This window comes from Anser brachyrhynchus, assembly GCF_964034855.1.
Source record: "Anser brachyrhynchus genome assembly, chromosome: 3".
In the NCBI taxonomy this organism is placed as follows: domain Eukaryota; kingdom Metazoa; phylum Chordata; class Aves; order Anseriformes; family Anatidae; genus Anser; species Anser brachyrhynchus.
Window position 1 is genome coordinate 32,283,160 of NC_137696.1, and position 26,698 is coordinate 32,309,857.

Here is a 26,698-nt window from a genome sequence, read left to right on the forward strand (position 1 = left end):
TTTCTGGACTGTGGATGTAACTCTGGGAAATAATCCCATTGTGCGCCTGTGTGGAAGAGAGAGGGGGCCTATTGTCAAGTTACAGGCTTTTTCAGGGCTTTTCCAAAGCTCCAGAAAAGTTGAGACAGATCAATAAAAACGCTAGGTAAGCTGAGTTTCGACCTATGGCCCCATGTACGACCGCGGTGCCCGTTCAACCCCAGCACATGGTGAAGGGGCACAAAGGATCAGCCCGTGTGCCACCGGTACTGGTACGGGCAGCGCTGGGCTGGGGGAGCCGAGGGGCACACAGCCGCTCTGAGCCCATTCTGTGGCCAGCATAAACCCAACATGGGGTGGCAGGGAGGGAGCTGGGTGTCCCGGGGGTGACCCAGGCTGGCTTCTGCCCGCTGGGAACAGCGGGGGGCTGTGAGGTACTGAGGGGCTGTGAGGTACTGAGGGGCTGTGAGGTACCGGGGGCTGTGAGGTAATAGGGGCTGTGAGGCACTGTGGGGCTGTGAGGTAATAGGGGCTGTGAGGCACTGTGGGGCTGTGAGGTAATAGGGGCTGTGAGGTAACTGTGGGTGCTGTGAGGTACTGAGGGGCTTTGAGGTACCGGGGGCTGTGAGGCACTGGGGGCTGATGGCCGTGAAGCACCGGGCACGCAACGCAACGGCCCCAACGGGCGGGCGCGAGCCTCCGCCCCCCGGCCGGCCGGCCCCGCGCCCCCTGATTGGCTGCCGGTGATGTCATCGCGCGGACATACGGGCATTTCCCCCCTCCCCTCCCCTCCGTGCCGGGGGGGCGCCGCGCACCTTTCCCCTCCCCGCAGGCGCGGCGCGGCCAATCGCGGCGCGGAGCGGCGCGCGCGCCGCGGCTCCGCCGGGGGCCCGCCGGCCCGGCCGGATTGACAGGGGAAGCAGCCAATCGGGAGGAGGCACCCACCGCCCGGTTCCCGCCCACCCCGCGCAGCGGCGGCCGGGGCGAGGGAGGTGGCGGGGGAGTGGCAGCGCCGGGAGCCAATGGGCCGCGGGTAAGGCGGGGCGGGGAGGCTGCGGCGGCGGGGAGGGGCGGGGCGGGGCGGGGGCGCCGCCTGACAGCCGCTTCCGTCCGGCCTGCCCAGGCGGCGAGGCCGGGCGAAGAAAGTGCGGAGAAAGGCAGGCGCCGCGCGCGCCGGCGCCGTGATGGATGAGAGCGGCGGCCAATAGCTGGCGAGACGGGTGCGAAATGCCCAATCGGGGGACGCTCCCCAGCGGGGCCGGCGGGTGAGCGGCTCGCGGCTCGCCCAATGGCGCCGAGGCTTTCCAGCGCGAGCTGACCGGGCGCCCAATGACGGCGGGGGGGGGGCGGGAACGGGGCGAGCGACGTCGGCGGCAGCCAATAGCAGGCTCGGGACGGGCGCGGGGAGGGGGGCGGGATCGCCGGGGGGCGGCTCGGGGGGGGGCCGTGACGTAGCGCGGCGGGGAGGGCGGGGCCGGCGGCGGCCGTCGGGACGGGGGCTCCCAACATGGCGGCGCTGCGGGCGGCGCTCTGGCTGCGCGAGCGGGCGGCGGCTGCGGCCGGCGGCGGCCGGCGCGGGGCGGGCCGCGCCTGAGGGCCTGCGCCTCACGGGCTGCGCCTCGCCGCCTGCCTCGGGGCCCCGCAGCGCACCGCGCGGGACGGGCCCTGCCCTGCCCTGCCCTGCCGTGCCCTGCCCTGCCCTGCCCTGCCGGGCCGCCGGCGCCGCTCCGCCGACAGGTACGGGGAGAGGGGCCCGGGCCGGCGGGGAGCGGCGGGGCGCCGCCGGGGGAGCAGGGCCCGGCCGCCGGGGGAGCTGCCCTGCCAGCCGGGCCCTCCTGCGCGGTGCGGGGGGGTCGGGGGGAAGCTGGGGGCAGGGCCCTTGGGGCCGGGCGGGGGGCTCGGCGCCGGGGGTGGGGGCAGCTCGGGGCCGGGGGAAGGGGGGAGCCGTCTGATGGGCTGGGGGCGGCCGCCTGGTGGGGGGGGCTGAGGGGCATGGTGCCCGGGGTGTGCTCGTGCCTTAGGGGTGCAGGCGGCATGGGAAGGCACACGTGTTTGGGGGTAGTGGTACGCGAAGGCTTGTACACCTGGGAGCGGTAGGCAGCTAATCCTGGACCTGTTGTGAGAACTGAAGGGATAAGCTGTGTGGCTTCTGGACGGTGTGGAGGAGGAGGAGGCTTTGGGCGGCAAGCCCGTGTCCGGCTTCCAGGCACGGTGGCAACAGGTTCCTACAAGGTTCTGAACTTGTTTTGTTTGGTGGCCGCTGCGGTTAGACGTAATGTGCGAGACCTTCGTGTGTAATAGGAGATGGTATGTGGACAGAGAGGCATGCATGTGCTTAGCTGCATGCAAGTTGGTTTGTCGGGCGCTCCTGTCGAGGGCTGAGAGAGATGGCTGGCTGTCACCAACGGAGCGAGCCCTGCTTCGTGTGTGTTGGGACAGGCCAGGGCAGCAAGCGATGCGGTCTGTGCCCCGGGAGCATGGCAGGAGCCATGGGCTGCTGGCCTACCCGTGACGACATGGGAAGCCTGGATGTTTGTTGGTTGAGCCATGGAATACAAATTGGAAAACTTACGGCAGTTGCCATATCTTGTGGACGCAATGGTGCTGTTTGGAGAAAAGGCCGTGCATGTGCTGGGAGGTATCTGTAGGCATCCATCCGTACTGGTGATGTCAGGCAGTGTAAGCTTCTGTCTGTAAGGGCATCAATGCTTTATTCTTGTGGGTAAATTGCCACGGTTTACTGTAGATTGAGGCTGTGAGGGAACTTGCTGTATACTTAGAAGTAGAAATGAGCAGCGGGGGCATTGAAAGGTCTCTGTGGGTTTGGAAAGATGCGGGGGTAGGATGAGTTTGTGGGGATTGTGCTTGTACAGGGCGAAGCTTCCCGTAGGCTGTGCGTCCACGTGTGTACCAGGGCAATGGTATTTGCGCAAAAGGGAAACTGGAATTTTCATAGTGCTGAGTTAGTGGGAACTACAGAGAGAGGAGGCAGGCCTTTTGGCCGCAGATGTGGAAAGCTGAAATGGTGGGGGGGGAGTGGCAGTGAGCTGGGGCTGAGCAGGTGGGAGGCGGTGGGCATCCTGTGCTCCCTTTGGTGTGGGGAGAAGTTCCCAGTTGCGGCAGCCTGTGGAAACTGGGAAAAAAAGTGATTGAAGATGAGGCAACTTGCCACTGTTAGGAATACTGTCAGATTAAGAGAGTCTACCAAAACAGTCATGGGGTTCCTGTTAAAGGCTCTTTTTTTCTTCCTCCTCTATATTTTGTTCTATTTGTTCCAGTGAGTAAATTGACCATTAAACGTGAACTTTTGCTGAAACTAGTGCTTGTAATGGTCTTGACTGATCAGGAGCTAACTAAAAGCACTCTGATAAAGACAAGCCCCGTGCACGTGGGCTCAGGGGCTGGGATGTGTCTATGCCTGTGTATTAGATATACCTTTATACTAATGTGAGTATGTGCATCTAGAAGGTGTGAAGTCTTCTGTCCTGGGCATATGGTTGTGCTTGAAGGACGTTTGGTGCATAAAACACTTGAGGGCCAGAGATCTGTGAAAAAATGCTCTGCGTTGGAATGTAAGGCTGTTTGGCTCAGGTGGAAATGAGGAGAAATTGCATTTGTGTATCGTGTGTTCTGCAGGTTTGTGTTAGCATGTGCTTGTTTCCACAGCCCCTCATCTCCCGTTTGGCACAGGTGTTTAGAGGATGTTGTCTTATGGGATATGTGGTTTAATTAAGGCACAGAACATCAATATGTGGGGATACTGAACTAATGTTGTGTGGAGCGGGCTGTATATATAGCACGTGGCTTTTTTGTGAGGCTGACAGGAGGAGGCCTTGCATATTTGAAGGATGTGGTTGGGAGTCTTGGAGGAATTTCAGGCATTAGTAGGTCAGAGACACCTGTAGGGGCTGTGAAGGGCAAAACGGAAAGTGACAAGGAAAGAAGTAGGTATCTGACTTTTTTTTGGTGATAAAAGAAGTTGGGGGCAGTGTGTAGAACCAATCTTTTATTGCAGTAGCTGTGAGGTGGTCAGTTAGAAAGGCTGAGAGCTGCAGAAAGCAGAGAGTAGCCTCGCCCCCAGTAGTTACCCTGGGTAATGTAATTGCCTCCTCAGCTCCGGTGTGGAATTACCATCGGGTGGGTGCTCGTTTGTTCACATCCATTTTTCCAGAGGTGGTTGCTAATGTGGGCTCCTGACTTCTCTTACTCAGCTTGAGACCCTGCCTTGCATAAATATGAACCCGTCACAGTTGAAGTTAAAGCTTGTGAAGTTTGAGTGCTGAATACAGTCTCCTAAGATCCTGAATGAAAGAACTGCTCTTCTCAGAGGGGGCGACTGAGAGTGGTCAATATTTCTTACATGTGTTGTCTTTTTATACTGTCTTTCTCTTTTGTAATAATCCACTCAATATTGGATGTAAAATAATAAAAAAAATCAGTCTGGAGCATCTATATTATAATCATGAATATCAGTCATTGAAGCAGGATGTTTCCTTTTTTTCCTCTCCCCCAAAAATCTGAAGACTGGAATCTGTTGTGTGGCAGCATCTCCTGGCTCATCGTTACAGTCGGGCTGCATAGACGTGGCACATAGGCCTATTGCTGTAGCTTAGTAAAAGAGAGCTCGTGTATTCGGGCAGCTCTGGAAGATGATGAGCTGCTGGTTTTTGCAGGCACGGTCTCCCCAGATGCAAGGGAAAGCCTCGCTAAAAGAATCTAAGTTCTAGGCTCCATGTGTGAGCCATGGCGAGCAGGTACCTAATAGGTCCTGCAGGCCTGTGTGTGATTTTTTCTTTAATACCGATCCTTTCTGCCTGTCACCTTGTAGTGTTAGTACCAAGTATGCTCTGTTTTACTTTTTTCTTTATATTTTTTGTTCCTGCTACCTTGTCCAACAAGTTTTTCTCATATCTCTGGGTTCATTCCTGCCTCTCTTCACCTCTCTGTGAAGGTGCATCCTCCAGATCTTGGGCCTTTTAGCAGCCCCAGAGCCTTGGTCTGAATGTCGGTCTTTTCACCAAATCAGAAGGAAGCAATGGTGATTTCTTTGGAAAACTGTTGAAGTCAAAATTCTTGCAGCCCTGGCTCCTTCCATGCCTGTCACTTTTGTCATTCTGTGCTTCACTGATTTATGCTTGGTCATCTGCAAGATTTGGCTTACAGATGTACAGGGTGTGAACTGTTGGTGCTTCTCCCTCACTGCCTAACTGCTGGTGGTGTGAAGGCAAGAGAAATGTTGTATGAAACTTCAGGAGGGCTCTGGTTTAGCCCTGGTCTTCAGCACATCTAGTATGCATGTAATCTTCAGGGAGCTCAGGTGCAATATCTGACATAATGTCATTGCAGATTCTAAATTAAAAAACGTATCAATGTCAGACGGTAAGAGTTTGGAAAAGAGAGATTATCTGCATGGACAATGAAAAACACGCCCTTGATGCAAGAACAAGGATGCTGAGTTTCCAAAAACATAATCCAAACCGTTTAACAGACAGCCTTGTGAACTCCTCAGCTATTTGGCCGATGCATTTCAGTCTTGGGCTGATATCTAGCATGGGAGACTTCAAACTGGTTGAAACCTGGCAAGACTCTAAGACTGATCGCTTCTAGTGTGGGGAATTTCAACTCTGGCATGTAAATGTTGTAGCTGAGGAGTGTTTGGGAGCTCGTGGGTCCTGTAGTGTGCTTGTGGGATTGGTGAGGCAGTGAGGTAGTGTGTACCTGCGGCAGTATCCTGTGCTGAAGCCAAACAAGTTCTGAGGAATTGATAATGAGTGGCACTCACAAAGAAAACTGGTCTGAAAAGTTTTGCATGGGATGACCATGCTGGGTACGACCTCTGGCTGTTCAGCCCACCTCAGCTTCTTGAGGCACTGCTGGCATTGTGAAACAGAAGGGCTGCAAGTCAGCACAGGGGCAGTCAGTCTTCTGGCTCTTGGGAACGCTTACGCTGGGAGAGAAGGCACGCAGGTGCTTTTAGCGTAGGAATTGATAGAAGGGAACCCCCCCAGTCTCGGCTGCTGCAGCCACTTGTACAATCTGAGGAAGTAATTCAGGCCCAGGTATTGTTCTGCTAGGACAAGTGTCACCCACTACCCTTTTTCCCCGTGCACCGTTAGTTTCTCATTAACATTACTTCAGTTCCTCATTTTATGGTTATACTACATTACTGGCTTGTGGTGTAGGTTCTCAGCTTTTCTGGTGGGAAATGATGTTTTCGTTGAGATTTCTTACATCTAAATAATACGACTAGGTGCTTAAATCTCTTCTCGCGAGCACTAGTAACAGGAATTCAGCTCATGACAACAGCCAGTTCGCTTAAGGGTGTTTCACACCAGGCTACTGGGGAGCTCAAGATGGCTCTGTAGTGTGCGACATGATGACACGCGTGACAAGTCAATGACCACAGACTTCCGACTAAGTCACAGAAGAAAGCAGCAGTCTGTCCTGGTAGCTCTTGGGGCATTGGTGTGTGCTAACACAAAACAGCACCTTCGGTAACTCAGCGGCTTTGTGTGCACCCCGGTGCAGGAAGCTGACCTTTACCGAGCGCAGAGCAAACAGAGCTCTGCATTGTTAGCGTGTGAACTGATTGTTTTTATCAAGGAGCTAATGGATTAAGCTGATGAGGATTTGAGTAGAGGAGGTAACGTTTTATTGTAATTTTATGACCATTGTGTGCAATTCATGCCCTATTGCCGTGGCCTGTTCTCGCCAGCTCTCCTCTGGTTCTGTCAGCCAGGTATTGTGTTTGAGACTCAGCACCTCGCATGTAAGAGCTTGGGTTGCAAAAGAGAAGTGGGTGACTGGAAAGAGAAATCTAAAATGATAGAACTGTTGCTAAAGAACTGAGACAAGGAAACTGAAACTCATGTACACTATGGTAATCCTGTAATACACTCAGAAAGTGTTCATTAGCTTATTCCCACACCAGGAGAACTCACTCCTATCTGGGCAGCTTTGCTGGCTGAGATGACGGGCGAGAAGTACTGAGTGTTACTGAGCACGTGCTTCGTTTCCTACCACAAGCTGTAGCGGAGCCATTGATGTGGGCTATTGAATTGTGTTTTTGCTGTTATATAAAAGGTATTACAGGAGATGTGAGTGATGCACGAAATGCCTTTTGTTTTTAATCAGAAGACTTTCCTAGATGTGTCCCACCAGCTTTTGCTACTCCTGACTACAAAGGGGTGGAAGCAAAAGCAGATGAGTGCTGCAACGCTCCTGCTCTGGTTACTCTAGGAAAAGAAATGCTCAAATCCCCAGTGCAGCCCTTTTTAGGGCTGAGGAGGGGGGTGTTGGCAGCTGAAGCCTATGGGCTGAGTTATTGCTGCTTGAAGGTCTCTTAGATGATCAAGCAGCGAGCTGTAGCTGAAGGTGACCTGTAGGGTGGAACCAAGTTACATAGACCCAGTGTCCACAGTTGTATGTGTAGTTGTTGGGGTTTTATTCCAGACGAGCTGTTCTCGGGTTCTCTGAACTGAGTATACCCCAAACCCTGCTGGGTACTAGGTGTTCTCCAGGAGTTTTGGTTTAGGTTAATCCGAGAGGTGGCCAGTCTTGTGTTTAGAAATCGCTCTGAGATGCAAACCAAAGCACAGTAAGTGGGGTGACTCAGATTTCCTTGAAAGTCTGCTACTGATCCAAACTAAAACGCTGGTGTGGATATACTGCTTGAGGCAGCTTGGAGCGTTGCGGAGGGTGTCGAGGTACACACGGGGCTGGATCCTGCATTCTCCTGCCTCCAAAGTGCTGCTGTGTGGCCTGTGGAAATTGCCCCCTGCTCTCCACATAAGGTTTTTGTTTTTCTTCAATGGTACCTGAATTGTGGTTCCCAAGTGATTGTCCCTGGTTCTGCAGTTTTGTGTTAAAATGACTGCTATTACAGCTGCAGTAAATTCTGAAAAGCGGCTCTTTCGTGGTTTTACTTCAGTTAATCAAGAATGAAACTAGTAGCCGTGTGAGCAACAGGTTTATGAAGCCTGGCTTCCTGTGGCTTGCTGTCTTGTGGTTGGATTTATTTTTTTTTTAAAGTATAATATTGCAAGCAAGCCCTGAAAGTATTTCTATGTGTTCGGAGCACTTGTACGATACCTGTGCATGGAAGGATGTTACCGGTATTAAAGCTGAACTCTGCAGCACTTGGCCTCAAGAGGCACCAGTTTGGATGGGCTGTCTTTCCTCGATCCAACTATTTATTTCTGCAAAGCTTGTACAACATGATTATTTCTTGAAGTATTTACCCTGGTGTTAACTTAGGAATTGTGGCCAGTTTCAGCAGACTGCTGGGGGGTGAGGGAGGAAAGCCAACACTTGGCTTTCTATGGGTGTATTTTATTGATCTTTCCATTAATGGTAGCTCTTGTTTTGTTGCCTTTTTATGTTTGACACTGATTGGAATTTCTTCTAGAAGAGATAAAATATTTTTGTTTTTTGCCCCCAGTGTTCAAGGCAACCTGTCTAGAGGTAGCAAATGATACTTCCAATGGCAACTCCTCTTAATGGCAGCTAAAAATCTCTCTTCTGTAAGACAGATGAAATCCCTGAGAGTCTCTGACATGCTAATTACACCAAATGTGAGGCTGGTAATACCCACGGCACATCCAGTAGCTTTGGACCATGATTCTGGGTCCTGAATGAGGGTTTTGAAGACGAACGGTGTGTTGATGCCTAGAGTACAGCTGGGTTAGATTTTGAGGATGGTGGATTAGGATTTGGAGGGAGAGTGAGTTTTTGTTTGTGATCACTCTCGTGACCCTGAAAAGCTGCTGAAACTTCGTAATATGCTTTGAAACTTTGCAGCTGAGAAGTAATATGCTCAGGCTTGAGTGGACGGTAGGCTGAGTTCTGTCTTCAGTATATAAAAGCTGAAGAAATTGTTCTTTTCGCTTCTATTTTAAGTGCGTCTATACTCAAAGCACTGAAGAATAGTAATAAAGGACTTGTTTTATTTGTTCTGATTCCCCAAAGGAATCTGTCTTCCTAGTGAGAAGGTGCTCTGCCTGCTTGTTCATGCACCAGCCCCTGCTTCAGCTATGGTACTGGTTGCAGGCACTGGTGCCTGCTGCCTGGCATCAGCTGGATTCTCCGTGGGCCATTTGAGAAAGAAATGCTCATAGCTGACTTCAAGAGAAGGAGGTGCTGCTTTTAACGTGTGTAGGCAAGGCAAACCCGAAGTGCCTTTCCCTTTTCAGCTATTGCAGTGCTCGAACCCAGAGCTAACAGAGCTGCCAGGGACTCACCTGGAGAGCCATCGGCTCAGCGCCTCAGGAGGCCAAGAAGCTCCGTCCGTCTCGATGGAGCCCCAGCGCCCCATGCGCTCTGCTGGGATCGAAGCGCATCTCGCTCGGGGTGTTCTGAGTCAGAGCTGAAGCGTCACCCCCGAGGAACTTATTAATAGCGCCTAATTACAGATGGGGTTGACAGGCATCCGTAGGAAGTTTATCCAGTACTGGTGGGACCAGTACCCTGGGTGTACTGACCTGGCTCCTCAGGTGTGCTGCTTACCCATTTGCCAGCTTATCATGTTTTCTGTGTCTTCACCTCTTTTCCAGGAGACACGAGGCAAGAGACTTCTTGTCTCACTTTGTTTCCTCTGAAAAGATGTCTATTTGATGTGCTTGTTTAGAGTGTGTTTTTTATTAAAAACCCCCAAACCACTGTTGTGGTACTGATGATACTAAAATACACACACTGCTCAGTGTGGATTTGTCGCTTCCAGTTGTTTCCCTTAGTCTGCTGGATGAGTTTATTGGAGTCGTTGGAGGTCTGGGCTGGGGCTGATGATGCTCTGAGGGGCACTTGTTCTGAAGTAGTGTGTGGTTGTGCATAAAACTTCCAGTAGTAGCATTCCTGTACATGCAAAATGCAAATGATCTTGTGAAAGTAATAGCTAGAGCTAATACTGTTGGTTTTCTTTTGGTGAAACTTACTTGGTAAATCCTCTGCAAGTGTGCCGTAATTGAATTGCTGTTTAAAAGATGACCCAGGGGTTCATAGGCGCTGTCATGAAAAAGATGCTTTAATAGGAGCAATTGCTTGTTTTGTGAGAGGTTTTCCAGCCAACCTTCCTTTGGATTCTGGGCGCCCTTACACTGTAAAGAAACTGGAAGCAGTGTAAGTGGCTTTCTTTGAATAGTTGGTTGTGGGACCAAGGAAAAGACAAGCACACTACTAGCTTTATGGGTGGCTGCACAGGAATGAGACGGTTTCGCAGCACTTGCTAGAGTCAAAAAGCTGTGCAGTCTCCTCTGCAGGCAAATGTGAGAGCTTGTCAGTTTTTGATAAATGGTGAAAGTTACAGTTTTGCATTTTTCTGTATTTTACAACGGAAGTAACAATTTGACTTGCATGTGATGTAGGAAAAACAAACAAGCAAACAGGACTCTGCCACAGCGATGGTGATGTCTTGCATCCTACCTTTATCTCATAGTGAAACAATAGAATTTACTTCTCGTCTGTTATCTCTCTGTTATGCCTTATGCTAAACCACATCTGTGCTTTTCTATGTGCGTTTTTTTTCTTTTGCTTTATATGAGTAAAAAAAAAAACACTAGGAACTCCAGGCTGGAGAAGAATGACTCTGAAATATGTAATGATCTCAAAATAGTAGCTGTTGTTAACCATAACAGCTCGCTGTGTGGTTTTGACTACCGTTACAGTATTGTTTTAGTCTCAAGAAAAAAGGAATGTTGTCAGTTTAGAATCTCCTGACTTTTGCAGGCAAGGGGGCAGTGGTAGAGATTGTCAGAATAACTTCTCTAACAGGCAGTGAAATGGGGCTCAACCTACGGAGTCAGAGGGGAAGGAATACAATTCCGGTGTAGGTTCAGATCCTTGAAATGAGCTCGTGTGCTGTTGTTGCCCATGACATGGTCACAAAATGTCACTGGGAGAACTGTTCTGCAACTGTATTTTTGAAACCCTTTATTAATTTATTCTTGGAAAATATTGTCCTTGAAAAATACCTTATTCTCAGATGTTTTTGATGACTTTGTTATTTTCAACCTAAAAAGCTTTCTGTATTTCTGCATCTGTGCAGAAGCCAAGTACGGCTAGAGAAGAACTAGTCACTTGAAGTGATCTTTTTTCACTGTTGCTTCGCCATTTTGGTCAGGGTTATCAGAACTAAATTTGTTGGGTATTAACAAAAGAATGGGGTGACAATTCCATAACTAAAGAAATTTTTTTTTTAGAAAGGTTTGTCCAGATATGAAACCTGGCTATTTGTCAATTCCACAAAGAACATGAAGCTGATGTGGAAGACATCTTAATGCACCTTACCATATCGTCCCTTCCTCCATAGGGCTTGTTTATTGATGGTCTGGTTAAAACAGAAGCTCCTGCACACAAAGCAGGCATGCCAGACCTGTCATGGGTTGTCATATTTCTGCTTGAAGCCTCTCCAGAGTAAGTAATGGCCCTCAAATGCTCTGTCAGAATCTCCATCGTCCTTTTCTGTCACTTTCTAGTTGTCGTCTTCAGCTGTCCCTGGTACAACCAGGACCAGTGACCCTGGCCTACCTGTGGGCAAGCTGCCTTCTGCACGGTGGTTGTGCTCCCGCGTCAGAACTGTTGATTCTTTCTGCTCAGTGTTTATCCTCTCCTTTCCTTGGGTCAAAGTCCGATACTACTGCTGAAGGAGAGAAACTAATATGAAACAGGAGAGGAATTCAAACGTAATATTCTTTCTTAATGCATAAGAAAACCGAAATACTTTCTAAAGAACCGAGATAATAAATGTGCTGAGAAATAGGCTAGTCCATAGACTATCTGGGGAGGCAGAGTTCATCCAAGTGTTCTTCCTTATTACCTTAGTGCTGGGCTGTGTGTTCTGATAGTTTCTGTTCATCATGTGAGAGATTTTTATCAGCAGCCTTTTATTACTAAGTTCTGCTGGCTGCCCCAGTCCTACCAGGGTGGTTGGCCTTGTGGATGGAGGTACAGCTCCTCGATACTGGCAGGGGTAAAAATCAGCAAATGCAAGTTGACCACTGACTTCTGTGCTGCTGGGGGATAGGGAGGAGCTGCTTTGTGTTTAGTTTTCATTCTCTCTCCTTATTTTTGTTGACGTGGTTTCTTCGAGTTCACTTTCTCCTGTTGTGTTCCTTCCTGAGACAGGACTGGGGAGGGGGAAGAATCTTCAGTCCATAGGGCTTTTTTTCCCTGCGTTTGGTTGAAAGCTTTCTTCCCCTGAATAGTATTTATTAAAAAACAAACAAAACAACAACAACACAGCAAACTACCAACTTGAAAGTCGTACAGATAGAGGAAAACTTAATGCATGGCTTGTTTTTGGTATGGATTTGAGGTGTCGTGGAACTGGTAGGCTCGCATCTCAGTCCAAGGAAGCAAAGATTCCTTGAAGGTCTTTAGGTCTTTAGGAGACAGAAAAGACATACTTGGATCTGACTGCAGTGTTCAGAGAAGAGAAGGAAAATTAGGCTGGGCTAAAATGATCTCGTGTCCTTTTTCCATTGAGAAGGGAAAAGCGATCAAGATTGTTTGGTTTCACTGCCTAAGTGTAGTGCCTTCAAACCCTTACGGACAGGACAGAAGTAAACCCAGCACAGCTGAAGAAGCAGCTAGCATATAATTCAGTCAAAGCTGCTTTTTTTTCTTTCTGAATTTCTAGTCTGCAAGTCTAATGCTACCTTGGTGGCAGTGCTGGGCACTAGACACATCCGCTTCCTTTGTCAGCCAGGCACTGTTGTCACTTCTTTGCAGCTGTTTAAAAACAATGGATGTAACATCTTGGAAGCTGCCTTGCTTAATGTACACAATCTAGCTTTGTTTTTGTCTCTTTGTTGGGAGTTCATTCTCTGCCCAAACAGCATTTTGTTACGTGCTGCCTAGCTGGTGAGCATCTGGTATTCTTAGCTAAAGGTCCTTAGATTTATTTTTTTTTCACTGCTTTTTGGTGCTAGTCCAGTGCAGAAAAAGGGAGTTCTCTTAGGCTTCTGCATGTGCTCGGCATTTGCTACTGAAATATACCTGCAGTCCTGACTTTGCTTAAGGGAGAGGCTCTCACGGAATTACCTAAGGAAGTCAGTGATGCTGTAGTTCCGCCGTTTTCTGCCCCGACCACGTGCTCCTCTTCCTCCTCGTGCTGATACTTGGCTTTGTCTCTGCTCATGGTGAGTGAGACTTAGGTGATGTGTGCATGTTGCCTGGCTGTCACTGAGCTTAGCTTTGTTTGGGGTTAGCTTCTGGAACCGCATGAGGATATGAGAGCAGTTGCTAATGCACAGGTTGGAGTAGAAGAGGACAGGCGGTGGGAGGTGGGTTTATAGCACTATCAGTTCAGCTTAGGCAGACTGTTGCAAGACTGCATCTTGAGACGTTTCCAAGGAGTTTCTCTTAAGATATACTTACTGACACAGGTTGTTAAGGCTCATGGTTTGGATACCCGATGACTGACTTGCCAGTGGAAGTCCTAAATTTACTTGGAATGTTACTGCTGATGCTTTCTTTGCAGGTAGTTGGAGTTTTGTCACATGGCTCTGAACTTCCTCTAATAAATGACTCAGGATAGAAACAATGTCAGGTTACATGATCAGAGATCTTAAATTTTATTTAAATGAGAAAAATGTAAAGAGAAGACAATACTGGAAATATGTAAACTGACAGTGTTAGCAGTGTCACCAGCTGTACTGTCATACTAAAGTAAAAGAACATGCAATTAAATATTGATGTTAAAACCTCTATTATGACTAAATTATGAATGCCGTCTCTTGGATTTTCCCCAAATGCATAGGCTGCTACGGGTGATGATATGACTGCATTCACAGTGGTCATTCCAGTTTAATTAAATATCAACACTTGCTGACAAGAAGATCTTTATTCTGTAGGCACATGAGAATACAGCAGAAAGCAAAGCTTTACGTAGCAAAGGTCACGGTGAGGAGTTTGTCGGAAGGTTCCTGAGGGAGCCAAGAGGTTTTTCTTTGTCTCTTGTCATGTTTGCAGATTTCGTTGGGGATAAGAGAATTGCCTCTGCTCATCCACTGTAGGTATTGTTCACTGCTTAATGTGGAGCTGGAGCTGCTTATCTGGTCCCTGCTTTGAGCACCAGTTTTGGGGAATTTAAGAGAGACTTTTGGGTGAAACGTGGGTCATGTTTTCAGTGGTATCAACTATGGTTTGCAGTTCTTTGTCTTTGTGCTCAGGAGTTCTTGAATTTGTTCAAGTACAGAGGTCTCATTAAGAAGGATTAGCTTTCAGTACAGTATGGAAGGAAGTCAATTCATCTGAAAAGATGTAAACAATCTGAACTTGAGATACTTTTTTTCAGATGTCCATAGTGAAACACATAGGTTTTCTTGACCACTTGCCGTTCATGGCAGGTCCTTTTGCTCTTCCCTTTCTCTGCTACCAGTTTCTGTTATAAATTTTCAGTGGAGTTAGGAATATCAGGTTTTCCTTTTTATATCCTCTGTTATTGCCTTGTTGCTAGACACCTTGAAAATTAATCAGAAACTCTGTTGCTTGATGGCTGTGTTCAGCTTGTTGAGACCAGCTTATTTTTATGCACTGAATCCTTATATTTGGGCTTTGGAACATCTGAATTCTGCAAATTGTTGGAGCTTGGAGACCTCGATTTTTTTCTTGTTCATGGTTTCAAGTATCCTTGCTATGTTATATAATAAAACTTGCTTTTTCATGCACTAAAAACATTTAGTGCTTTGCTTGGGTAGCATTATCAAGTAGTAGTTTATGTCAACCTGTAGCAAAACGTTTCTGGGCCCTTGAAAACAGGGGCTGGAAGTAGCCAGTGTGGATTTACCGAGGGTAAAATGTGCTTGACCAGCTGCCCGCCTTCTGTGATGAAATGAATAGATCTCTGGTTGAGGGGAGAGCCGTGCATGTCACTTTGACTATTGCAAGGCTTTTTTTACACAGTGTCCCACAGCATACTCCTATTTATAGTCTGGATGGGAGGATGAGAAGACAAGTGAAAAACCGGCTGAAGAGTCAGGCTCCAAGGGTATCAGTTGAGCATTTGTACTCTGCCTGGACACCAGCTACGAGCAGTTCCTCAGGGGTCTGCTGTGACCTACTCAGTTTCACATCTTTGTCAGTGACCTGGAGGAGGAAATGGGATGTACCTTCAACAGGTTTGTGGCAGACACCGAACAAGGTGCCTCAGAGGCAGGGTGGCCATCCAGAGGTGGTACTCAGAAAGGAGCAGGCCTGTAGGAATCTATGAAATTCGGCAAGGACACGTGCCAAGTCCTGCTTCTAGGGTCAGAAATCTAGTCAGGCAGGGATGAAAACCAACAGCTTTATTCCCCTTTAAATGGCATTTGTTCCACATGTTCCCAGACTGCATCTTTAATATTATGCCCAGTTTTGGTCCTCTAGGGTGGTAACAAACTTCTGGTATCTACAGGGATGGATACCAAGTGGATGGAGCCAGTCTCTTTACTGAGAAGCACAGTGGGAAAGCAAGAGACTGGGTCATAAACTGGAATGGGAGAGTGTGTGCTGAAAAGTTTTTGGCATGTATTTCCAGTGCTGCTAAATAAAATAACTTGGACAAGATCAGCTACTCCTGTTGACAAATGTCTGATATTAATCATTAGTTACTTGAAATCTGTACCTATTGGGTAAGCATTGAATAAGCAAGGTACATTCATTGAATAACATAATTTTATCTAAGAATGAAAGAAAAAAATGTTCTTTAAGTTGAAAAAGTTGTTTTAGAACTTTATAGTGACCGATGTACCTTTTCGCTCACTTGCCTTCACCCATTATTCTGAACCTTGAAGTAAAGCTAAGCAATATGCGGAACGCGTCGCCTTTAAAGTTGTTGGTTTGGGGAAGAAAGATGCTGAAAAAGCAAATGATGACGGTTTCACTGAGACTAGTCCAGTTCCCTCTTTGCCAGGCCTTTGAAGAGAAACTCATCCTAGATCCTACACACGGGCATCTTGAAAATGGAAAGCTTTAGCCAGATCCACGCTACCAAAAATGTATACTGGTATATATATCTAGGCAGGGTGGGCTTAACTGTGATAGCCCTGCTCATGAGTTTGGAGGAAAGCAACTTAGCTTCTTTCTTATTGGCAAGGTAATTTTGGTGAATAGTTGCGTGTCTTTCTGAGTTGGCTTTTACAGAAATCTATAGTAGCTAGTGACAGGATTCTTTGGTATGGTTTGTGTAGTTGAGATTAAGTTTGAACCCCAACTTTTAGTCCTTTTCTATTGAGTCCAGGGTTTGTATATACTCTTGTAAATGATTGTGTTAATGTTCCAGGCTTTTTCATCCTCTTTTCTCTTAAACATGCACACGTAAGCATGTGCAGGCTCTTGCACTCTCACAGTGTATTCCTGGATTACAAATGACTTTCAATACACCTATTTGAGGGTGGTGCAGATTATGATTTTTTTGGCAGGTATTGGCCATTGAATGGTTTAGTTTAAATCTCCTGATACATTTTATCTCTAAGAAATGAAAGGCATTCATGTCTGAGGTAATACAGCAGAAGATTACAAGTAGGAACTTCTTGACTAACTTCACTGCTTCCAGTGGTTTGTGTGTTTTCTTGGTTCCCCTCAAGAAGTTGCTATTAAGCAGCTCTTGAGCTATGGATTTGCTTGAATAATGTGTTGTCCAGGAAAGAAATTGGTCAATTCTTCCATCTTACTACTTTCAGATTCAGAGGCTCTTCCGGTTTATTCACCCCCTTATATACAAGGAAGAGTCTCTAAAGTGAATCCTTATCAGAAGGACAAAGATCTGGAAGAAATTTGACTTTTGCACTGCGTTCAAGGTAAGACTTTCAAAATTGTCCATGATCAGATGGCAAAAAGCATGAATACTGAGACTTGCGAAATGGATCTACTTCTCATTTGTCAGTTTTCTTGCATATTATACTTTTCCTGCAGAATATTACGAATAGTTAAGCATTAAATACCACATAATTTTGTGGACATTCGTTATGATCAGGTGCATAAAAGCTAGCCGTGTCTGTGTTCTCTAACTCAAACAGTTAAGCAAGTTGGTACATGTAACTAGTGTTTGCTATGCAAAGCTGGCTTTCGGTAGTACAGGTGTTCATACTTCTAAAACCGACATACTAATTTGCATGATACGAAATGGAATGTCTTACTAAAGCGTGCATGTAAGCAACCATCTTTGGTTTAGCGGAAGGTCCTGCGCTGAGCTTGTTGGAATTTCTCTTTAATGCATTTATAGCTGGAATGCCATGTTCAGTCAAGTTGAAAATATCAGGGAATAACTGTGGAATCAGAGGGTAGGTGTTGGAAGGAATGGTAGGTGCATTTATTTCAGTAAAGCCATAGCTTCAAGCACCTATACGGTTGTCATCTCCCTGCAAATTAGAGCTCTGATCAAGTGGTAGGAGTCATTAACATCAGTCAGCAGGGTGATGCCATTGCCTTCAGCTTCCATGCACAGTTTAATAAAATGTTTAATAAAATGTATCATTCCCAGCCCCCAAGGCAAGAATGGAGAGTGTAGCTAGGTTTGGGGAGATAAAATGCATAGCAGACAGTGGAGTTCCCTCTGGTGGGACCAGTCTCAGGAAGAGTGTTGGTGGACTGTACTGTTGGCTGTGCTAGCATCATATTCGTGGCTCTCAGAAGGAGGAGCTGGAAAGGTGTTTCAGAAGAATGGAGAGAGATATTCCTTACAGATAGCAGATTGTGGCCTTGTATTCCCCTCCTCACACAGTGTCCAGCTGGAAAACAGATGGTGGAGACCTTCATGTGGAGTTGGAAGGACATGAATGTTTTGGGAACTGCAAAGTACAAGTAGTGCCTAATGTAGGCAGCTGGTTGCCTAATGCTAGCCCTTCAGTCTTGTGGGGGCAGTGAGTTAGGCAGAACTACTGAAGCTGGCGCTTATTTTGCTGAATTCAGCACTTGTTTGAAGGTTCAGGTCAGCAGGCTTTTGTTCACATAACTGTTTCTTATTTGTTGTGCCTGTGTGGTTCTCTTTTTTCTAGGTTGTAGATTTTACTGAATTACCTATGTAATCCCCAGGCTGAATGTTTACTTTGCTTTTTAAACTGTTAAATTGATCAAATTCTTTCAGTCATCATTCTGCAAAGGCCTGAATACTTAATTACGGCTCACAAAAGGGATAGTCTTATTTCCCTCCCCCCCCCTTTTTTTTTTTACGGATACCTGGTTTAGTCCAGACAGTTTGTTAAACCTGGTATAGCATACATACAGCTTAAGCTTGACATTTTCTAAAGAGGTAGGACTGAGATGTGAGCCTTGGAAGATCTAGATACATAATTTTAAAATATCTTGGCATGCTGCCTCTATAAACAGGATGACATTGTAGGGTGTCTACCCCCTTGCTACAGTTCACGTGTTCTTTTCCTCATTGTGGTGTGAAGGTGGCATTCCCAGCAAGGCAGTGTCTTGCAACCAGCAGTGGCGTAGGAGCAGTAACTTTTGTGGAACTGGAGATGGTGTCTTAATCTGTTAGCCAAAACTGCCTGCAGCTGATGTCTGACCTGATGAATAGCATAAAATAAACATTGAATTATTAACATGCTTGCTTCCCGGAATCCTTTTTGCTGTCAAGTCTGTGTAGACCTCTCATAACTGCATCGACTGCCTGTAAGCCCTTGAGCCCCATCTCTACTATTGATTTCTTGTGAACTGGCATGGTCTTTTTGCATGTTAGTTTTAACATTCTTATCGCTAAAATTGCCCTTTGAATTTTTGCAGGTATATTTCAACATGTATTATAACACTTGCGTAGTGGCAAAATTAAAACAGTCATTGCCTCAATAGATATATTTGAAACTTCTTCATTAAAATACATTGTAAATCAAAAGAGTTTAAACCATATTGATTAAAAGTGAGTCAAACTGATTTGTTGTCAAACTGAAATTGCAGTACTAATTGGACAAAACTATTCGAGTATTTAAGCTTGCAAGTTGCGAAATGACTGCTTCTTGCCAAGTACTCCTCTGTTTAGATGACAAGTGAAGCAGTTCAGATAGCCTCAATGCAGATACCTGAAAAAGATTCCATGTGTCCAGGCAACGATACTGGAGACTGCTGCCAGAAAAAAAGGTAACGGAAATTTGCTTCACTCTGCAGTTCCTAGAGACAGTAATTTTTTGATTAGTCTTCAGATTTTTTCTTAGAAAGCTTCTTTAACATATAGAAAAAGTAGAGCATGCTATAAAAATGCAGGGGGCAGTACTGTGTTCTTGTATGTAATCTGAAAAGCCATCTGTGGTCTGAAACGTAACTTTCTGTAACACACTGTGGATTGAACAGTACATACCATGGGATTAAACTATAATCGATCCTGCTACAGTATGGGAGTCTATCAACACGTACCACGTTGAATCAGCTGCTTCTCTTAAGCATTGGGTTATAACTGACTTCCTAAAAGCACGTTATGTTCCTCACTTGAAATGATCAGTTGAACTGGGCTGAGTATGGAAGGTGATCAGTTTGTATTACCAAGGAGAGTTCGAGGCAGATGAACACACTTAAAATTTTTAAGGTGTCTTTTTAAGCGACGAGTCTCTTTACACTATTACAGTACTGTTACTGAAATAACTTTGCTAATAGGTATGAAAAATTTCTTAGCATGGTAGAGATGAAGGAAAAAATGAGGTTCTAAAACTAATTGAGGCATAAAAATAACTATGTATCTTAATGATTCCTATTTGGAGGCTCCAGTTCCTGTATTACTTAAGTATTTGAATTTAGTTCTTTTGCAAGATTGTGTTTGTGTTTGTTAGTTGACATAGCAGATGTTTGAATTCTCTCTTTCCAAGTTTGCTTTGCAGTAAGCATTGAAATATCTGTAACATACTAAGTGCTAATATTTGTGCTCTGTTACTGATTTGAAAGGCCTGGTGATTTTGTTATGGTGTTGAATGACCTTTTTTTGCATTGAAGTCCTTTTGTGCATAAACCTATAAATGGATCTATTTGTGGCTTTTTTAAGTCACATTACCAAGTGGCAGATAACTTAATTCTTCCTGTAACTGCACAGGAACATCAGCGGTGTTCAAGCATTTTTAAAAAATCTGCTAGGATAGCTCACCTTTAGTTCACTGGTATGTGAAGACTTACACTAAGAAATGGGGGAGGAATAAGGACATCATTTATATTATTTCAGAGAGGGCAAGTCTGCATCATATATACAGAAAGTAAAAGCCATTCAATCCCTTACAGATTTGATACAAGTTGATTTCTGTCATTGAAAAATGTATCACTGTTAGTGAAATCTTGCTGTATTTTCCCTATCTGGTGCTAACTGAAATACTGTTTTTTGTGTGATCTTTTTGCTCATTTCTCACTCTGCTTTATGGAACTCAAACTCCTCTTAGATTTTTATATATACTTGTTGTCCCAATTAAGATTGTGTATATTATACATGTAAGGTGGCAAAAATGGGATTTGTTGTCATACATACAGCTGTGATGATTTAATTCCCCTCACAGGCAAATAGGGTGCTGTTGTGCCTTTGAGAATCCTGTGGGGATATATTTGCCCTAAATACAGGCTCTGTACAGAAAGATGTGCTGTAGAAGCAGGGTTTAAACTTTGACAGGTGCAGCAGGAACAGAAGATGTGGTGTTGAGGACAAGTAACTCTTCAGTGCTTCAGTGGTTCTAGCAGCCAGGCTTCACTCAAAAGCTTACCCAGTGCATTGCTAGCCAGTGAATTTAGGTGAGATTCTCCACCTGGATAAAAGTTTACCTTTGGGAACTCTAGCTGTTAGCTGGCTTAAAAATCACTGAAGACTGTTCATGGACAAATTAATCACGATAGTCTTCTGCCGAGAAGCTGTTCTTCCATGTTGTGAGCATTTCCTCTGAGAGACTTGCAGTGGTGTCACTCCGAAAACTGTCAGACTTCCTGCCTCTATCCTAGTGCTAGGGCACTTTGGAGCACGGTCAGCTTCTGTATCCTAGCAGTAAAACAAGACAATTATGTCACATTTTCTATACCTCTTCATTCTACAATATTTTGCTGTCTGTAGCAGTGGGAGTTCTTTATCTGAATGCACGCACTTGCTACAGAATTGACCGATCTGTAGCTTTCTCGGATTTTTGCTGAGAACTGCTTCTGTAAGAGTTTTTTATCGTCTTGAGATTTATTTTTTTTTGAATGGCTTAGCAAGAAAGGGCTAAGCCATTCCTATTTCATAATTGACAGAGCAAGTTTTTATTCCCAAGTTTACTTCTGAATTTGAATAATGCTGCAGTTTACTAACAGCTTGCTTTTCTGCTGCTGAAAGGTCTGACGAACTCGGCATGTTCTTTTCGTACTGCTGGAGTAGCTAGAGAGGGCGAGACATTTGGCTTCGGTGTTAAGTGAGGTGCTGTTGAAGGATGTGCCGTGGCTAAGGGACATGCCATTTCAGTCCAGAGGACTCCTGAATAGATGTCATTTGATAACATCATGAAGCACAAGTGTGGTGAATTCTTTCTCAGAATGTTTGACAGTGCTCAGGTTGTGATTTCTGCTCGCTTGAAGCAGAGGGATATTGACGAAGCCTCAGTAATCCACCTGGAGTGACTGTATTTTTTAAACGTTGATTTGAAGGCCAGATGCTCACAGAGGCAACAAATGGATGGGTAACTTCAAACTGACTCATTAGCTACTGCCGCCTATCAAATTAACAAGCAAGATGATAATAAGTTTACCTCATGGGGATACTCCATAACAATGCGTTCAAAAGATAGGCACTTCACTAACAGTAAACAGGATTCTCATGTTGCCTCTGCAAATCATTCTGGTGTGCCAGAGCTGAGTTCGAATCCCTGTCAGGAAGATGGATGCTTGCAGATTCTGGCCTTTGCAATTAAAAACAACCAAACTCAGGTCCAGGCTGAATCAGAACATATCTTCTATCCGCTACTCCAGAAGCGCCATGGATAGCATAATGCGTGTTCAGAATTTATCTGGCATTGTGGATGTAGTGTATTATAACAGTTATTAAAGACTTGTGCAAACTCCGCTCTACAAAGTCCTAACAGCCCCAACAAGCACGTTTGTTTAAAGTACATGTCCCAACCTACAATCAACTTAGAATTCTTCTTTGTAGTCTTGATGTTTTTTAAGAACACTAATGTATAAGTGTAATACGTTTTTAACTCTTGAAGATCGTCTCCCTTCTTAGTTCTGATAAAAATCACATATGAAGTTTTATACTTGGATATTTTGACTGGAGCGTGTTTGGTGGCCTTTGTCTTAAGCATACCTGAAACTGGATGTTTGAAAAGATCTTCAACTTAACTGTTTGAGATGATTTTGTATTTGTGCTTGAGTTCTCCTAATCATAGTTGAAACCAAGTGAACTCTTGGATTACAGGAGAACAGAAGTAAGTGCTTGCTAGTGATCTCCCAGTAGGTGAGCGTGGATTGTATACATGTATTCACAATTCTAGAAAGGCTGGCTTGCAGTGTTTCTTCATCTTCTGCTTGTATAATTCAACAGTTTGAGTTACTCATCAACTAGATGAACAGTCTCTGCTTCAGGCATTCACTTACACCAGCAGAACTATCTACGTGGCTGAGTAACAGGGATTAACATGGAACGAGCTGCTGAGAGCAAATATTGCTCAAACTGCCCCTGCTGCCAAGACATCTACATAGCCATCATGTGAATTTAGTGTTCGAAAACTTACCCGAGAGAACTGTTGAGAATTTAGGAATTCAAAATGTGCCTGGCAAATCTGTATGCAGGATAGGTCTGCAGAAAAAAAGTTGAGAGTAGCTTTTGTAACTGTTTTCTAGATGTATCAAAAGCCAGTTCTCTGGTGCTGTAACTGAAGCCCACCATTTGTGAAGTAATATTTGAAAGTATGACCTGAACCAGACTGCCAAGCCCCTAGTATTACTGGGATTTGTACTGCTGCTAAATACAATGCTAATCACCTGTTCCCCTTGGAAATGCAGGCTTGAATGGTTCAACTGATCAACTTGCAATTAAAACGTTGCACTGTCAGCTTCAAACTGCTGATCTAAATATTCACCAGAAACCCAAGTAAATTTACTTCAGGATAGTTAGCATTGTAAGAAACCCTCGATTTTACATCTTTTCGCTGCATTTTAGATACCGCTGTTCTTTTAGCAAAACCTGGATACTAGTTTAGCTGCTTCAAAAAGGCTAAAGCACTTAACTTGCTTCTTAGAGGTCTTAATTTCAAACTCTTCTTCATTCCCTTTACTTTAGATATTGCACTAATTAACATTTTAATGGAGCTTCAGCATTTGGGTGGAAAAACATTATAAAGAAGTCTTAGCTCAGTTTTGGTTGATTCACAATATTGTATGGAACCAAGAATCACTCAGCAACTGCAGAGAAAATTCATTCATCTTATACTGTAAAAGATGAACGACTTGCTCTTTAGGGTGCAAGTTGTACGTTGCCTCAAGTAGTTACACAGACATTAATTGCTCGTTTATGTTTGGGCTTTGTCATATATGTAGGTTAACGAAGAACTACTGCATGAACTTGCACTGCTAGTGCACTCCTTTGGTACGTGCTCTTTTTTACTGTAAAATCAGGTCGCCTCATGTCTACGTGAGGAGGGGGATATTATCTTACATTGACCATATGTTGACAACGTGCAGCAGGGAAGTTGCAGTATACTGGCTAACCTGCAGTAAGCTTACAGGCTTGCTCTTTTCCTTCTCCCTCTGGTGTCTTCTACTTCTGTAAAATCTTTTATTAACTTTTGCATCACCCACAGTTCGGAGGGATGGTATCAGCAGTGGTAGTATTTTGGTGTTATAAAGTCAAATATGATACATTAGATTTTACTTTGTTTTTCATGATGCTTAGGGAGCGGGGTTGGTTGGTTTGTTTTAAAGCAGCAGTGATTTGGTTGTCCTTTAAAAAGTCAGCTGCAGCTGTTTGTGGAACTGCATAAGAAGTGTATTTCTGGTGCTTGGCTGACCAGAATCTGAAAACTTGCAAAGGACTGGACGGTGTGATGTTTTTTGCTTGCTTTAACATTTGGATTCAGCTTGAAGTTCATTAGTGCTTTACCATCAAGGTTGTTTAAAGATGTATTTAATGATCAGAAAGGCTAGCGTGTGCTGCTTACCCTTCTCTAAAGTGCAATGGTAGGGTTCTTCAAACTTGTCAAGATTCTTGCCTGCTTGGTGTGTGTTTTTTTTAAACATGGTTATTGCTGACTGTTGGTTTCAGTTCTTTAGCAGTGATTCACTTGTGATGGCTCTGGCTGTGTAGTCTTTTGCATCTGAAGAAAATGCTGTAAGCGTGGTGAAACTCAAATTCTTTTAGCCAAGGGCTGTTTTAGTTATGCTCAATTAAAAACTATGCTACTGCAGGGTAGAATCATAGAATCTGAGAATATCCTGAGTTGGAAGGGATCCATAAGGATCATCAAGTCCAACTCCTGGCACCACACAGGTCTACCCAAAATTTTAGACCATGGTACTAGTATCTTAATAGCAAAAAATAAAAATAGAAACTTACTAATGAACTTAGTCCTACTCAAATAACTGTTTAGACACGCCAAATGTTCAGGGAGCCCATAGAAAATGCTTAATACATTTTGTAATTCTCTTAAGCCTTTAATGGGAGGCATTCAGCTTTATTTTTGTGAAGTAGCTTATGATTGGCAATCTACGTAAAACCATTTTATTTGCTTATATCAGGATTTTCTGCACCCAAGTTTCTGGGGCCTTGATACAGTAGCTTGTTGTTCCCAGGCTGCATCATGAACCGAAGTATCTCCATACAGAATAAAAACCTGCGGCTTGCTTAGAGAGGTAAGAGGCACTGCTGTGCCGAAGTCACAGAAGTCATGTCCCCTCGCGGGGCAGTGTTCAGTGATGGGATATCTCTCGAGGTATTTTTGTCTCTTTTGAAACACTGAATACCCCTGTTCCACACTTCTGAGAACTTGTGCGGACAGAATCTGTGTGAATGGGAGCATACTGGGGCAAGGTGCTCTTAGCTCCAAATGTCTCTCTTTGAGTCCGCCATGACGTAAGAATCCAGTTTCAAGGCTAGAAGTCGCCCTCGTCTGATGAATGCTCTCGCATCCTCTGTAGAGTAGAACAATTTGGGAGGGATCAAGACTTTTGCTTCTGGGAAGCATAATGCTTGTCTTTGGGTCTGTGTTTGTGAGTCAGCCACTTCCGGAGGCTGCTGGAGTAGCATCAGAAGTGAGGCTGGAGCACTTCATGCACCTGCCCTGTAGCCTCACAGTTAGGGCTGTCTTCTGGAGGTGGGAGAGGCTCTCTGAAGGGAGTTGTGTTGTGGTCGTGTTCTGCGTTCGTGCCCCGGTCATTTAAGAAGCCCTGGTGCCCTGGTGTACTTCAAAAGAGGGAGTTCTGCTGTTACCTTTAACTTTGTGAATCCATGCTTTTTGTGGTTTTCTTTTTTCCTGAATTTCTCAGGTATAGAAGAAATTTTTTTTTTTATTTTTACTGATGAACTTCATAACTTTTTTGGAGGAAAGCTTTTGCTATGTGGTCCAGTACAATGATTTAAGACATTTGCTGTCTAGTTATTTCAAAATAGTTCTTCAGAGTCCATTAATGATTTAGCGGATGCTGCTTAACATGTAGTTTCGGAATACTCAGAGCCAATCTGAATTGGCAGCAGCTGCTGGTTCTGCATTTCTGGCACTTGCCTGAAAGGCATTTTCAAGCTGGTTCAGAGAGCTAAACCTACAGAAAGTAATTGACTTTTTCTGGCTTAGCTTGATTCATTGAACCATCCATCCTGTTGTGGTGCCTAAGAGAGAATGATGGGGAGAACACAAGGGCTTGCAGCAGCGTGACATCATGCGCATAAAACTAACTGAGCCCATACAGCTCTTCCTCAAACTGTAGCAGAGTATTCCTTCTTTATGAGAATCAAAACAGGTGCTTTGTGATGGTTGAAAAAGACTAGTTACCATTTGGAAGAGGCAGACTGTCATGAAATGTTGTCACAGATCGCTTTTTCAGTCCCTGGCCTTAAAGTCCAAGCCTGCAGCGTGTCCCCTTTGTGCCTCCTCCAGCCCAGCAGAGCTGGCTGGGCTTTCAGAGTGTGCTGTAATCAGTTGAAAATCACAGCGTTACAGAAAGGCTTGTATTTCCCTCCTGCCCCAGACAAAGCTGGCTGCTATCCAGAATTCTTCCTGGGGTAGTTCCTTCTACCAGTGTACTGTCATGGTAACTTTTGTAAGATGCAGTGTTTTGTAAGGTTAAATATGTAGTCTCTGATCCATGAAGGAATTTGGGCATTTGCATCCTGCTGAAAATAATGGGATTTAGACGTCTAGATGCTTGTGGAGATACGTACGTTTGAATTGTTAGTTACCTGATACTTCTGCATTTAAAGCTGAATTTCTGATCAACTTTATTGAAACTACTTTTAAAGATGTATGACAACTGTTATTCCAGAGGAGTTCTAATACTTACAAAGAAAGGCACTAAACTTCAGTTGCAAAACCCCTGTGCATTTTTACATCTAAGTAAGCAAAGTAGAGAATTTACAAATTACACTTGCTGCACCTGGTGGATTTCAATTTTGTCAAACACTGTGTGTACTCTGTCACTTAAGCAGGTGAATAGCACTTATGTTAGCAGGCATGCAAAAGCTGTTCCTTCTGTAACTCAATTTAGGGACATGAATGTCAGGTAATAGGCTAGATGGCTTTTTAAGTGCTAGCCTGTGCTGGTGAAGGAAATTAGAAATAATTTTTTTTTTTCTTAGCATGAATCTTTAATATGCTGTTTA

The 26,698-nt window shown here is 45.1% G+C and overlaps 1 protein-coding gene across 12 annotated transcripts in view; it reads left to right on the forward strand.

Annotated features, from left to right (window-relative positions):
* Positions 1–766: 766 nt before the first annotated feature.
* PPM1B (protein phosphatase, Mg2+/Mn2+ dependent 1B) overlaps positions 767–26,698 on the forward strand; it is a 58,759-nt gene continuing 32,827 nt past the window's right edge. For 2 of the 12 annotated variants that reach the window (XM_080587247.1, XM_080587250.1), the window contains exons 1-2: positions 833–1,012; positions 16,635–16,751. The gene's annotated coding sequence lies outside the window, so the exon portion shown is untranslated. Of the gene's footprint in view, positions 1,013–1,061; positions 1,245–1,469; positions 1,717–16,634; positions 16,752–18,937; positions 19,036–26,698 lie in introns of those variants that run through there. The other 10 variants (XM_080587251.1, XM_080587256.1, XM_080587246.1 and 7 more) reach the window with 10 other exon arrangements.